General features: G+C 42.5%; 1 protein-coding gene across 1 annotated transcript in view; it reads left to right on the top strand.

Annotated features, from left to right (window-relative positions):
- abcb6b (ATP binding cassette subfamily B member 6 (LAN blood group) b) overlaps positions 1–15,225 on the top strand; it is a gene marked incomplete at its 5' end in the record, with an annotated part of 53,675 nt that overhangs the window by 21,256 nt on the left and 17,194 nt on the right. The window lies entirely within an intron of this gene.

Below are 15,225 nucleotides of genomic sequence, written 5' to 3' on the forward strand. Positions count from 1 at the left end.
ATCCTGACAGCAATCAATAGATCAAGCCTGTTGTTCAGTAGCTAACTGAGTAGCACAATACTGAGCCAGAGCTGGGGTGGCAGAAACAGCCTCCTTAAGCGGCTATTGTTAGCAGACAGCACACACCTACAGCAGTAAGGAGTAATTGTTGCACCAGCTAGCCTTTTTGGACTGAGGTCATTCATGTTGGCTGTTTTGCTTATGATTTTGCATTCAATAGAGTTGTTTATGTATTTATTAAACAAAAAAGCTAAGAGAGCTTGTTGAACGAGGCAAACTAGCCACTAACACATCTCCCAGCTGGCTAGCAAGAGCTAGGTAACAGTCATTGCACAGTCAGTTCATGTGTATTGAAGGAGTGACTCTGAAGGGAGGAAGCAGGATTTTTTTGGCTTGGATACTTTTCCTCTTGCTGGTTTCTCCAATCTAACCAATCCCAGCTCTAGCCAAGTGAAAAACTATGCCAATAACAATAAAAAACATATCAGTATTTTTTTAACTCTACAATAGAAATGATCCACCAGTGCCTGAATTGGTATTTTTTCCTATTGCGATGTCATTTCTTGGAGTATCTACAAATACATCATATCAGTGAACAACAGTAAATGAGTGTATTCAAATTAAGCTAAGCTAAAATCTGACTTTTTAATATTGCTGTTCAATTACAATCAAACAGGAATTAAACGTGTAAACAAGTGTAAATGATATCATGATTTTAATGAAAACATGCTAAAAAGTCGGAATCTAAATAGGCAGAATGTACCTTTTGGTTCATAACATCTACTGAAAAATGAATAAATCTGACTGAAGTATTTCTAGCAACTAGCTATTTACCAGGATTGTAAGTATATTGCTCAGCAGGAGTTTAATGGTATATTTTAAAACATGGCACTTACTTTTTGTCACCCACAAACATACTGATCTACTGAAATAATCCCATTTGTTATGGAGAACAACAACGAGGAACTGACATATTGAAATAAAATTTTAACTGGGTGCTAATTAATTTGAATCAGATGGTGCTCATAAAGTCACACCTTTGTTGAGTGGGAGTGAGGTGATCAATGAGAATTTCTTGCTTTGGATTTGATGCCAGCAGATTTTACGTTTCACATGTTGCCTGTTGTCACTCCATTAAAATCCACCTTGTCATGTACTCTATAAATACCTTTTTTAATGTGCATCTATCCGACACTCCATACCAGCGTTATTATGGGTCCAACCACAGTTCTCACAAGACTCGCCCTACTTCGCCTGGGATTTGTTGGCTTCAGTGGTTGCGTTCTTTGTGTTTGCCTCAAGCTTACACAATGACGGCTGGTTTGATTAGGTTCAGCCAAAACTACTTGGTAATTACGTTGAGGAAAAGATTGTGGTTTGGGTTAAAGGTGTTATTTGTAAGAAACGGACAGAATTTGAAGGTAGATCCAAAACTACAGTGGGCAGTGTAACTGCTAACTGCTGCTCACTATACTCTTTGGCTGTACTGACTAGCTGCCGTTAGAAAGTTGCACAGTTAGCCGAGGAGCTACGTGGCCCTGTTAGCTGACTGGAGTCTACCTGGACCAAAATGAATATTCTCACATCTTTGAGGATTATTTTCAACCAAACAAGAGGTGATTGTGAAAAGACTAACCTAAGACTTTTTTTAGGGAGTTAATTTTGTGTGAGATTTTATAGTGTGTTATATGACGAGCTCATCTTTTTTAGGTGTAAAAATATTTCCTTGCTTGTTTTGTGAGTTTGTTTTGTAGACTTATTAGACTATGTTGCTTACTCAACGCTGGCAAACATCTTCCAGCTTGTTACCATGCTGACTTAAGTAGACATTTCTGCAACACTACACATAGACGTCCTTCACAAATAATGAAAAAAAAAATATTTTGAACGTTTTAAGATGACCAGAATTCTGGCCACATCTTAGATATTTATCCCTCATACTAATAACTTATGTGATATAAGTTACATCCCTTCATCACTTCATCTTACATGCATACATCATGCAAGTTCAGCAATTTCCGTCAGTTAACCTATGTATAGACTAAAATACGTCTACAATGATGGTTGTTCTGTACTTCGCAACACTTTCTTGCTTAGGTTTGTTTTTGGCCCTCCATCTCTCTGTTTGTCCCTGCATATGGCAGCCACATGTTGTGAAGCTCTGATGAGTCAGAGTCAGCTGGTCCTAACAGGCTGACGGCTGGTTACCGAGTGCTGGTATGAGTCATCTGTGTTTTTTATGGTATCAGTCAGGTTTCCTTCTTTTAGATTTCAAGGGATACTCACAGCAGTTTGGTTCTTGTCCAGTCATGTTAGTAATCACTGCTCATAATTACCTAGTTTTTCTTGTTATTCTATGACACACCTTCCTGTTTGTAGCCTGATGGCGAGCCTTTATTAAAGCAAACAGAGAAACTTTAGAGACTATTACCATAAGCTGAATCATTGTTGGGTTAGAAGACAGACAGGTTTGATCAAAAGCTAAATTTTTTATGTAATAGTTTGGCATTCCGCTGTTATTCCAATCATCTGCCCCCTCAAGTGGCGCCAATGTTGAAAAACGAAAGCTACTGCAAACGTTGATAATGCTAACAGTGCTAATGCTAGCTAACATTAACACCGATAAGGCTAGCTAACTAACATTAGAGCTGTACAGTAGACATCGGTGCACATTTTAGACCGACAAACATAAAATTATTACCTGGCTGGCAGCAGGGTGCTCCTTTCTTTGAGTGACAAGCAGTTTGAGGCTTTTCTTGTCTTTCGTTGTATGTATCTGTGTTTTTCTGCACATAATCAAAGCTTAAGGGCAGTGTGTCAATATGTGTTCAGACATGCGACATTGGGCATTGCTTATATGGAATTTGTTATGTGTTTTGCCACCTGGGCGTGGTGGAGTACCATCGGCTTGGTTGTGTGCTTGGTGTGCTCACCTAAATCTGGGCTGATTTTTTGGAGCTACAACAAACTTCCGTCAAAATACCACCATTTCCATTCCTGGATCTAATCCCCGATTGTTTGCTAAGGAATCTTCTTCGGAGGAAAAGGGGATCAAGAGGAGGAATAAGAAACAGGCTGTGGAGACGAGGAAGTAAGCTCCCATTACTAGCTTTTACTCTGTCAAACCGCACTGATCAAATTCGACTCTGACTACTGTACCACAAGTATGTTTTGTTTTACTGAAACGTCGCTGTCTGAACACATTACAGTGAGCTTACCTGGATTTACACTCATACGCTTTGATTAATCAATGGTCTTGAATGACAGATGGGCAACCAACTACACAGTTTGTGAGACCGTCTGCTCAAGGCATTATGAAATTATGACTGTCGTTCTGTCCTCATTATCTACCTCACAAGTTAATGCAGCTGACTGTGATTCTTGCCTATGTCCCTGGCCCTAACAATGCACCGGCAGCTGAACGCATTACTTTCAGCTACAACAACGCTGTCTCCAGAGCAGCTGATCAGGGATTTCAACAGCTGTGACATCACCACGCTGCTCCCACAGCTGGAGCAGTATGTCACAACCCCAGCGTGACTGGACAGAACGCTGGACCTGTGCTCTGGAAATATACCTGGCACATATGTCTCCAAACACCGCCCTCCCCTTAGGTTCTCAGATCATAAAGTAATACTATGACTGCCAAAATACAAACAAAAGTTAAAAACAAATATATTCAATTCAAAAACCATCCAGGTCTGGAATAACTGGGGGATGTTCTTCCAGACCGGCGAAAGTGACCTAAATTTACTCAATGGCTCCATCTGCCCATATATGTGATTTTGTGCTGACAATGTCATACCAACAAAGCAGGTCGGACTCTATCCTAACAACAAGCCCTGGGTCACCAGAGAGCTGAAACACTGTCTCAACATTAAAAAAATGGCATTTATACAGGGAGACAAAAAAAGAGTGAAGGAGCTGAAACATAAGACCAAGCTGGCCAAGTCCCGCTAAAAAATAAGATGGAGGAGAGGTTCACCAGGGGAAATGCGAGGGAGGCATGGCGGAGTCTCAACACCATGATGGGCAGAGCACAGAGACCAGCTGAGATACAGTGCCCAGACCCTGCCTCCTTCACAGAGCAACTCAACACCTTCTATGCCAGGTTCAACAGCACGGACACTACAGAGGATTGGACCCCAACCAACACCAGCTACGCCCCTGCTCCAATCAGTGTGGAGGAGCAGAAGGTCGTCTCCATCCAAGCTACATCCAAGGAAAGCCTTTGGACCGGATGGGCTCAAGGGCCTTGTGCTGAGGGAGTGTGCGGCCCAGCTGGGCCATGTGGTAGCTCAGCTTTTCCAGCAGTTCCTGGCATCCAGCTTTGTCCCCAGGGCATGGAAGGAGGCAACCATCATCCCTGTTCCCGAAAAGCCTCATGCCAAAGCCATGGCCGATTTTAGACCTGTGGCACTCACCTCCATCCTCTGCAAGTTTATGGAGCGGGTGGTCGCTGAGGAGCTTAGCACCATGTCGGGCGAGAGTTTGGAAGGTGGTACAGTTCCCCCACAAGGAGAAACGGGGAGTTGAGGACGCCAGCCTAATCCTCCTGGACACAGTGGCAAGGCACCTTGACTTTTGAATTTGAATTTCAAGATGCTAGCTGTTCGCACGACTACAAAAAGTAAGTGCATTTCAATCGGTGGTGTGAAATTGTGGAATGATATGTATATTATATTATAGGATATGTATGTATATTTGATTGTATGTATGAGTGTATGTATGTACGTAGGTGTGTATGCGTGTATGTATGTATATGTACGTGTGTTCAGCACTTACGTATGCATATATGGGTGTGTTATTTATTAATTGTACATATAGTATATGGAATTGTATATAGTTAGATGAGAGCGTACAAAGGTACACAGTTTCAGGAATGGAAGTAAATTGTTTATGATTAGTTGTGGAGGAGTTTTTTTTTTTTTTTAATTAAAGAAGTGTACTGTATACTTCTTCCTACTCCTTTTCGGGCATTTCAATGCTTGTTAATGGAATATAGTTTGTAACATGCTCTTCATTTTATTATGCTTATTTGTCGAACTAATTTAAAGTTTTGTTTTGTTTTGACATGTCTAAAATACATTTGCATTCATTCGTTCATTAATCAAACATCTCTGAAACCAAGGAGCTGTGCTACAGGGGGCCTGGGGCACCTGACACCCCCGCCCTCTCTCTGGGCTGACCAAGCTGAAGGGGCAGGTGGTGGAACAGGTCGATATCTTTAGGTACCTGGGCACCAGGGCCAGATTAACACTTTGCTGTACCCTGGGCAACAATATTCAAGGGCCCCATCATCACGACCCCAGGATCACTATAATCTGGCAAAATACAGAATAAATTACAGTAATATACAGTAAATGTACTCAATACTTCAATATCTAACTGTCATCAAGTGTATGTTGATGTACAGATGTGCAAATGCTCATAGAGCTACAAATGCACCACTATGTCCTCTTGTCAAGGCCACTCACTCGCATATGATGTTATGAAAACAAAACACATCAGCATCAGTATAATCTGGCAAAATTTACCCACTACATAGAGAGGGAGGGAAGTGTCCTCCATTTTCACAACAACAAAAAAAGCAACCACTTTCAAAGCATCCAGTATTTATTTAACAACACTTATTCCCAACACAGATGTATTGCATTGATGGAGCCATCACAGAGGAAGTCCACAGACAAGACACAAACAAAAATCCATAATCTGCTATGGTCCTCAGCTCATTTAAGACAGAAATCACCCTGTCACCTCAGAATTCAACAGGACAATCAAGTTATAGTGCAATATAAACATTGTGAAATCTGCCAGATTTCTCTCAACAACAATAAACAATTTACAGCATTTTCATGGAGCCACCACAAGGAAAAAAATCAATAAAATGCAGTATCATCTGTTCAAATAAACATTTTGGTCCTAAACTCATTTTAACTTATTTTAAAACAGAAAACAACCTGTCACCTCAGAATTCAACAGGACAGGCAAGGGTTAGCCATTTTAGTGCAACATAAACATTTGGAAATCTGTCAATTCCTCTCAATTAGACAAGACAAAAAGAAATGCTACATAATCTGGCAACATACACAGTTTTAATCCTAAATAATGGGGAAGTGCATGTTTAAATTTGAAATGCTTGATTTCATTTGGCAAACACATCTTACACTGGCTTTTTTCTTGACTTTGAATGTGCAAACTGGTGTACAATATCTTCAAAATCAAGGCCACTAACAAGTTCATGTTCGATGGCCAAGAGAGAAAGTGCAGAGAGCCTTGTCTGTGACATTGTGGTCCTCAGCTCATTTTTAACTCGTTTCAAAACAGAAAAAGACCTCTCACCCTCACAGTTAGACACAGGCAAGGTTAAAAACAGTCTTAGTGCAACATAAACATTCGGAAATGTTGTCTTAAGTCCATGTCTCTCAAGAGCTTGCAGCAGCTGTACAGGTGAAGTCTCATTCTGCACAAAGTGCTTGAACTGAATAAGTTCGTCTGACAAGGAAGCATCCAGATCTGTCGGATAAGTGGAGCTTAGCTTGGCAGCTCTTTCACGCACATCACAATCATCACAGTCCCTCTCAAATAAAACTCCAAAGAGGTCACACACATGTGTGTAGGCTTCGATGCGCTTGGATAGGCACGAACAAAGTCTGTCAATGATGACATAATATGTTTCAACCTTAAATCTCTGACTACTATCAGTAAAAGCTACTTCGCTGTCATCACCAGACTCGTCTGCAAATTTCTTTCTTTTTCTCACGCGTCGAGTGTCAGACTGGTAGTTTTGTGTAGCACTGACAGCTCGTGCTGATTCTTCGAGCTCTGCAAACTGTTCTCGTAGAGTGCCAACATATGAATGCAGTGACCGCAAAAGGCCAAGAGCAGTAGCTAAATCCATATCGCTTTTTTGGAGTTGGTCACTTGTTGCCTTAAATCTATGCAGTACCCGGTCCCACAACATAGTCATTATTACTGTCTCCAGTTTATCAAGTTTTGCGACCAATGCAGCAGCTTCGAGTTTAGTTTGTGTTTTCTCATCACAGTCTGAAGCTAGTTTGGCTAATGTATCTCTAATTGCCCCGTAATTTTCATTGAGAGCTTTTGTGGAGTCTGCTCTGCAACTCCATCGAGTGGTGCTTAGGGATTTTAGAGTGTATCTAATGTAATGTTCGCTGTTATGGAAAACTGTATTCCAGCGATGTGTTGATGCGCTGCAAAATGTATACAGAGACTGCAGCAGTTCAAAAAAAGAGTTAACCTCCTCACAGCAATTATCAATGCAGTTAACACCTACGAGGTTCAGCGAATGGGCAGCACACGGTGTATAATGAATTAGTGGGTTTTGTTTTTTCAAGTGTGCCTGGAGCCCGCTGTATTTGCCAGACATGTTGCTAGCATTATCGTAACTTTGGCCACGACAGTTTGACAAGTCTAACCCCAAGCCTCGCACCATTTCAATCACAGATTCAGCTAGGCTTACACCTGTGTGGCTGTGGATGGGCTCAAACCCGATGAATCTTTCCACTACTCTGCCATCTGCACTGACAAAACGAAAAACAAATGTGAGCTGATCTACGTGTGCTAAATCTGGTGTTGAATCAACGATTACAGAGAAATATTGAGCGTGTCTGATTTCCTCTGCTATCACTTGCTTAGTTTTGTCACCCATTAATGAAATAAATTCTTCACACACAGTTGAGGACAGGTAAGATGGCTTACCTCTACCCTTATTGCCATGCTTCTCAAGGTGCTCCTTTAAAAAGGGGTCAAACTCCGCTATCAGTTCAAGCAGTCCCAAATAGTTCCCATTGTGCGCGGAGCCCAGCAGTTCGTTGTCGCCTCGAAATGGCAGTCCTCTCGCTCCCAAAAATTTAATAACAGCAACCACACGTCTAAGGACTTCTTTCCAGTACTGCTGTTCTGCCTCACACTGTCGGGCAAGAGAAGCGTCCACTCTGCTTGCGTATTGAGACCTGTGCAATAAAGAAAGCATGTTTTGTCTATGTTCTGCACTCTTTTCGTGATCACTAATCCTCTCTGGATGTTTCCAATCACAGAATCCGCTGATAAATGTATGCTTTTGGGATGACAGGAGTTTGCAGGCATAGCAATAAACCGATCCAGTTGATGGCGAGTAAAGAAGCCATTCCCTTGGCACAATTTGGTTGTTTGGGAGACGGCAATGAAGCAAGTCGTTGGTGAGGGAGCGTGTCCTACTCCCAAGTCCGGACTCCCTTACTGATGCAGGATACTTGGTAGCCCGGTTCTGGAAAGCTGCAGGCCCTCGGTAGATCGCCTCTTCCCGGAGCTGCTCCGTAACGGGCCCCCACAGTGCAGGATCCCCAGGGAGTAGAGGCGTTGAGGTACAGGGGCTGCTCGCAGACTCGACGAGCGGCTCAGATGGCGGTGAGACTCGAGACCCATCACCGCTTCCCTCAACGGTCGCACTCGCAGCAGAATCCGGGCTGTCGGTTGAAGATGCTGCCGGGGGCTCTTCGCTCTCCGAGTCCGGGCTGTGAACATTAGCTAGCGCCGGCAGTGAAGAAATGTCCTGGCTAGCTGAGCTGTCCTCGTTGACGGAAGCTGCCTTAGCAGAACAGTTGGTAACGTTAACTGGAGTGAAGAAATTACCTATTTTCGGCATATACTTTAAATTTTCTGCGTTTCTGATGTCCTTCTCCTTTTTTAATTTCCGTTTAGCGCTCCCACTTAGCTTCTCCATGTCTGCATTTTTTGAGTTGTGTAGCGGCGTTTGACGTCACGCAAGCCGCTCAGTGCACGTTGATTGGCGTCACCTTTGATCCGCCTCATACGGCCTGACCAATGAGAAGAGGGTCTCAGCTCACGGTCACAGTCACAGACAGGGGCAGGGTCTCTGTGCAGCGCAACGGCTCCGGCAGACAGTTTAACATATATAAGCGAGAGATAACCAGATATTTTGCTTGTGCCCTCACTGCCCTGGGCCCTTTAGAGGTCGTTGGCCCCTGGGCAATTGCCCAGTTGCCCATATGGTTAATCCGGCCTTGCTGGGCACTGGGATCAACCACCACCTGTGCTTCACACAACATGCAGATGGGGTCTACAAAAAGGCCCAACAGCACATGTTTCTCCTTAGGAGGCTGAAAAGTTTTAACATCAGACAGGACGTTTTAACTACAGTGTACCGCTCACTCATTGAATCAGTCCTCACATTTAACATTGAATCCTTGTGCAACTTTCTCACTCCAAAAAGCAAAAAAAAACTCACCAGAATCATCAAACATGCAGCTAAGATCACCAGCACCACTCAAATCCAACTTTCAGAACTTTACAGTCGGGCAGTAGAAAGAAAAGCAGTTTGCAACACTGAGGACCCTTCACACCCCCATCACCACTCGTTCCAGCTACTCCCTTCATGCAGCCGTTTCAGAGTACTTCTGGCCCAAAAGACAACTTACAAGAACTCCTTCATTCCCACTGCAATATGCATTTTAAACCATGCAAAACAGACACTACTCTTTTAATGTAGCTTTGCACACGTGCTTTTAACTGTTGTGTGATTTTATGTGAGTCTCATGGGTGTGAATGTTTTTTCATGTTGTTCGAGTCATAACCAAAGGTAATTTTCTGTCATTATGTGATAGACAATACATTTTCTTGAATCTTGAATTAACAATCATAATGTTTTTAAGGACAAGAGACACTTTTATTCTGCACCTGTCTACAAGCTCTGTAGATGTATTATTTTTAAATGATTTATCTCCATAAAAATATTATCAATATGACCTTCAAGCTTCAGCCAGCAGCCGCTTAGCTTAGCACATAGACTGGAATAAGGTATCCTTGCTCTGTTCAAAGAAAACAAAATCCACCTACTAGCACTCAGTACGAGGTGTTGTCCCACCACATCAGAAGGCAGAAGTGGCATCCACATCCACACACCAAACCCAGGTGAAAAGACTGCCATAATAGATATGAGTACGAGTATAATAGTTACTTAAAACTTGTTAATTAACATGTTGTATCTTGTTTGTGTAACCTGGAAGAAAAATCATCACTTTCTTGGACTGGTGCAGTGAGTCCTGCTGTCTTACTTGAGGTTGCTAACCCCTAAACTCCTCCGGGACCGCCGCATCACGGCTGCAATGTGGTTGCCGGAGCTGATCGCGACCATTCTAATCAATGCTTATGTTTCCGCCAGCTGCGCCACGGCGGGTCCCAGAAGCAGCTCTCCGGTCTGCTCCGTGGAGAATATACACGACGATTCTTTTTTTTACGGAGATGGACACAGTCGTGTCAAGCTGAACAGAGCAGATTGTGCCGGGCAGCAAATCACACACAGGAACAGCGTAGTGCATCCAAATTTTTAAAATATTTCTCCCTGTACCGTTTCAGGATCATGTTTCACTTCACTACATCAAACATTTAGGTACAATTACGTTTAAGTACGTAGCCTACTCACCCATGGTAGAAGCACTAAATTCAAGGAGAATGTGATGAAATAAGCGAAACCTCAGGAGGTCTACTGTATCAGCCGGCAGCACGCTCTGCTTCTGTAACGCTGTCGGTGGGATATGCAGTCGCGTGGAGAACGGAGCAAAGTAGCATTGCACACGTAACGTCATAGACACACGTCTGATGGAAACCAGGGGTCAGACAATTTCTGTGCCCAGCCAAATGAGATATAAAGTGTTGACAGTGAGCTCTATAGGTGACCTTCAGACAGAGCCAGGCTCGCCGTTTCACCTGTTTCTACTATGTTCAGATAAGATATTGGGCTGCTTGCTGTGACTTCAGATTAAATGTACGTTAGATTGGTATCAATCTTTTCATCTAACTCTCAAAAAGGAAGTGAATTAGTGTATTACCCAAATTATAAATCTATTGCTTGACCTGGACTAATTTTAGAGCAAATCTTCTGAAGTGCTTTTCAGCAGCTACTTAAAAGACTTCTTCATTGTCCTTTTAATGGTTATGTTTTGGGAACACAAAGCATACGGTTAATGTTGTGAATGGATTGTGGTTTGATTATTAAAAAAGTCGACAATGACTTAAAGCACGCGCATCAATGAGCAGTTCTGTTAGGTGCTGAACATATTTGGCAAATACTGCATCATTTTACAGGCTCACTATCATGTTAGTTGTATTTCTTGTGTGTGAGGACAGCTGTCTTACACTAATATTTCCTCTGTTGTTCCTCGGTTGAAGTTTTAATGAAAACATTAAAAGCCTCTTTTTTTTTGTTTTTATCCCCCTTTTTTCTCTTCCCTCTCCATCTGTCTCCTTCTTTTGAACATTTGGTGTTGGAGCTCTGTTAGCTCTCCTCTATCAGAAACAGATGTTGTGTTGTTCTTCAGTGGAATAAATACCAAAAGTAAACTGCAAAGATGAAATTAAGGGAAAGTGAGTGATTACCAGCCAAACCGAGCTGGTGCAGGAAATGGAATGTGTATTGTTGTGGCTGCGGAGGAAAACTTTCCACAGGAAAGACGCAAAGTATACTGCACTGACCAAGGAGTCACTGAAAACCGGAAATTATTTTTGGAGATCAAGAGACAGATTCATAAAAAGATTCTTAAATGTGGGAAAACTTTACGACTTTTTTGCTGATACCAATATGGTTTGGATCTGAACTGATCAGACAAAGTTCGACTGAGTCCCTTCTAGTCTGTGCTGTCTACTCTCAATAGTTGAGGAAAACAGGGTTGTGTGTCATAAGTGGTTGCAGTTTATTTTAGAACTCCGTTTTCCCAGGTTTCCCTACGATAGTTCTCCCCATCTGTACTTACCTCTCAGCTCGCTTTAGACATGAAAATATTTGATATAAATGTTGGTTTGGACCATGAAGTTGCATTGCTTCAGTGTGCAGTATGGACAAAGTAGTGTCAATTAAAACTGATGTAGAGAGGCAAAAAGAAGGTAACTGGGTTAAGTCAGATATGTTAAGACCTGATGAAGAGATGGACAGACAGGGACAGAAAGGTTCAGGACACGTGCTGTCTGTGACCTGGGGCAGCATGCATTATATAGTATAGGATAAATTAAGCCATGCAACATTTATGTAGATGTATGCTGTGTGTGTGTGTGTGTGTGTGTGTGTGTGTGTGTGTGTGTGTGTGTGTTATTACAAGAGAAAAAAGTAAGTAGAGAGAGAATTCTACCCAGTTCAGCATCCACAGCAGTAATAACAGCTTTACAGTCTGTTTTGCATTTTATAGGTCAATTTTGTAGTCAAGACCACCTAAACCAAGACCAAGACTAGACCAAGACTTTAGGGGTTGAGATCAAGTCAAGACCAAGACCAAGGCAGGGCAGGAACGAGTCAAGACCAAGACCAGTGCGAGTCCTACACTGCATGACACATAATACAATGTGGAACCTGTAGACCATAGGCATTCATGAAAACACCCACAGAAGACAAATGAACCCGATCAGGCATAACATTATGACCACCTGCCTAATATTGTGAAGGTTCCCCTTGTGTGGCCAAAACAGCTCTGACCTGTCAAGACATGGACTAAAGACCTCTGATGGTGTCCTGTGGTGTCTGGCACCAGGGCGTTTTATAGTGGATCCTCTGGGTCCTGTATGTTGGGGGGTGGGGCTTCCATGGATCATACCTGCTCCAGCACATCTTACAGATGCTCGATCAGATTGGGATCTGGGGAATTTGGAGGCCTGGTCAACACCTCGGGCCCTTTATTGTGTTCCTCGAGCTGTTCCTGAGCAGTGTTTGCGGTGTGGCAGCATGGGCCACTGCTATTAGGGAAAACTGTTTCCATAAAGGAGTTTTGTTGGTGTGTAAAACGTGATTCATCATACCAGCTACCACCATCTTCCATCGCTCTGTGGTCCAGTTCATGCTCCGGTGCCCTTTATAGCCGCTTTCAGCAGTGGACAGGGGTCAGCATGGGCACTCTGACCAGTCATCAGCCATGCAGCTCGATACACAGCAAGCTGCAATGCACTGTGTGTTCTGACACCTTTCTATCAGAACCAGCATTAACTTTTTCAGCAATTTGTACTGTAGTAGCTCGTCTGTGGGATCAGACAACTCGAGCTAGCCTTCCCTCTCCACTCGCATCAATGAGCCTTGGGCGCCCATGACCCAGTCGTCTAGCCATCACAGTTTGGCTCATGTCAAAGTTGCACAGATCGTTACGCTTCCAACACATCAACTTCGAGGACAAAATGTTCACTTGCTGCCTCTACCCCACCCACTGACAGGTGCCAGTGTAACGAGATAATCACTGTTATTCTCTTCAACTGTCAGTAGTTATAATGTTATGGCTGATGGGAGTAGATGTTTACATGTAGCAGTAGGTTTTCTTGGTGACTCTTGCCTTGTCTCATAAGCCCTTTTCATATATGAACTCCAGACAATATCCAGAGAATCAGAACATTTGCTTGGTTACATATGCAGCAGACCATAGGAGATTGTCCGTGTCAAATGTGTTCACACATGTTGGAAATACTTCTTAGTTTGGGTGATGGACAGCACCTCGGTAGGAGGCTACAGACTGCTCCGAAATGACTGATTTTGTGTTGACGTCAATACTACACGGATTTGAACATGTCCGCAATATCAGCGAAAGAGTGGAAAGTAATATACAGGCAAGAAGAAGAGTATGAAGCAGCTGCAAACAATGCACAAAGATCTCACAGCAGAAAGAAAGCTACAGGTTTATGTTTGGATCTGTGTCCAGCAGCAGTGGGAAATATTCTGAGCAGATGTTTTGCAGAACTTTGTCGATGAGCCATTTAAACGCCATTTTCACGTCCCTGTGTACTAACACGGAAGATTGTCTTCTTGTTAACTCACCTCAGACGAAGCTTCCTTGTGTTGGGCTTGACTATTGAGTGTTTGTCCTGTAATATTGTCTTCCTGAGTTTCCTGCCTTTGCTTGTTTGTCATAGCACCTTGTGAACTCTGTTTTTAAAGGTGCTAGATGAATACATTTTATTATTATAAGACTAAATGTCATCAACGATCACAATCATAGACGTCACTCGCTCGCAGTGAATACACCCTGGAAATTGTCTGTTCGTTCACACCCGGCTCCCCCTGTGTGAAAGGGGCTATGGAGACCATCATTAAGTACAGAAGGTATTAAAACTTTTACATAAAACAGTGATATCCCTGCAGTCATCGTCCTGACTGGTCTTCAAATAAAATCCAGAGTCCTCTTTGTCCAACGCCCAGTCAAGACTGAGTAAAAATGTGGTTGAGTCTGAGACAAGACCTTCAAAAAGTGGTCTTGAGACTGCTATTGAGACCAAGATTGATCTTGAGTGTGACAACACTACATACAGCACGGTCTGTAAATATGACATGAAATAAAGAATGTGTGTCTCCAGGGTTGGTTTCCAATACTAGCTTCAGTTTGAATCCTGGTGAGCAAAATACTGCAGACTACCAACAATTTTGTCTCTTTCAATTCTTTTTTAATTCAAGTGGCTTTATTGGATTCATATGGTCCAAGCATCAACATCAACTATACCATTATAGTCAACATAGATAAACAAAACTCGAAACTTGATTTCAGATTATTTGGCACTTAATAAAGATTAATTATTAGTCATGCGCAGTGTTGGGGGTAACTTGTTACAAATTAATCAGTGAGAGTACTCTTTTACTTTTTTGTTTTAACGAGTAACAAAATGCACTAGTTCTGCAATTCAAGTAATCCATTATTTAGTTAGTTTTTCCTGGAAGTAGTCTGTTTCTGGAAAAAAATGCTGTCTCTTCCTTTCCTTTTGTCGCCACAAAATTAAAATAAAATCCCTGAAGCATTAGCACTGTTTCTGTTTCTCTCCTGCTGCTCAGTAGGTGGCTGCGTGCCAGCAGACGGTAAACCTACAGTTGTGCCAGTGCTATTTGTGCTTTTATCATTTCTATGTCAGCACTCATGGTTTCCAGCTTCATTAGTTGCATTTTTAAACATCATATACTGGCTATAAGAGCCCATGTTGTATTGTTTTCATGTAAACAGCTGTGCCTAATACTGTATGCCTCTGCCCAGTTCACAGTCAGATTGTTAGCAGAATAAAGAGCTGTTGCGTCATTCCTATTACTAGGCTGTGGAGTTACCGGTTATGGGCCATAAAGAAGGCTACAAAATGACGGTAGAGTCAATACATTCAAAGGTACATGTACAGTTGGCTACACACCATCTGGACAATATAACCCACATGTGCAACAAATCGTTAAGGGGTGTATTTTTTTGTAACTCTTAAGTACTC

Source organism: Pagrus pagrus, assembly GCF_965226575.1.
Source record: "Pagrus pagrus genome assembly, chromosome: 9".
In the NCBI taxonomy this organism is placed as follows: domain Eukaryota; kingdom Metazoa; phylum Chordata; class Actinopteri; order Spariformes; family Sparidae; genus Pagrus; species Pagrus pagrus.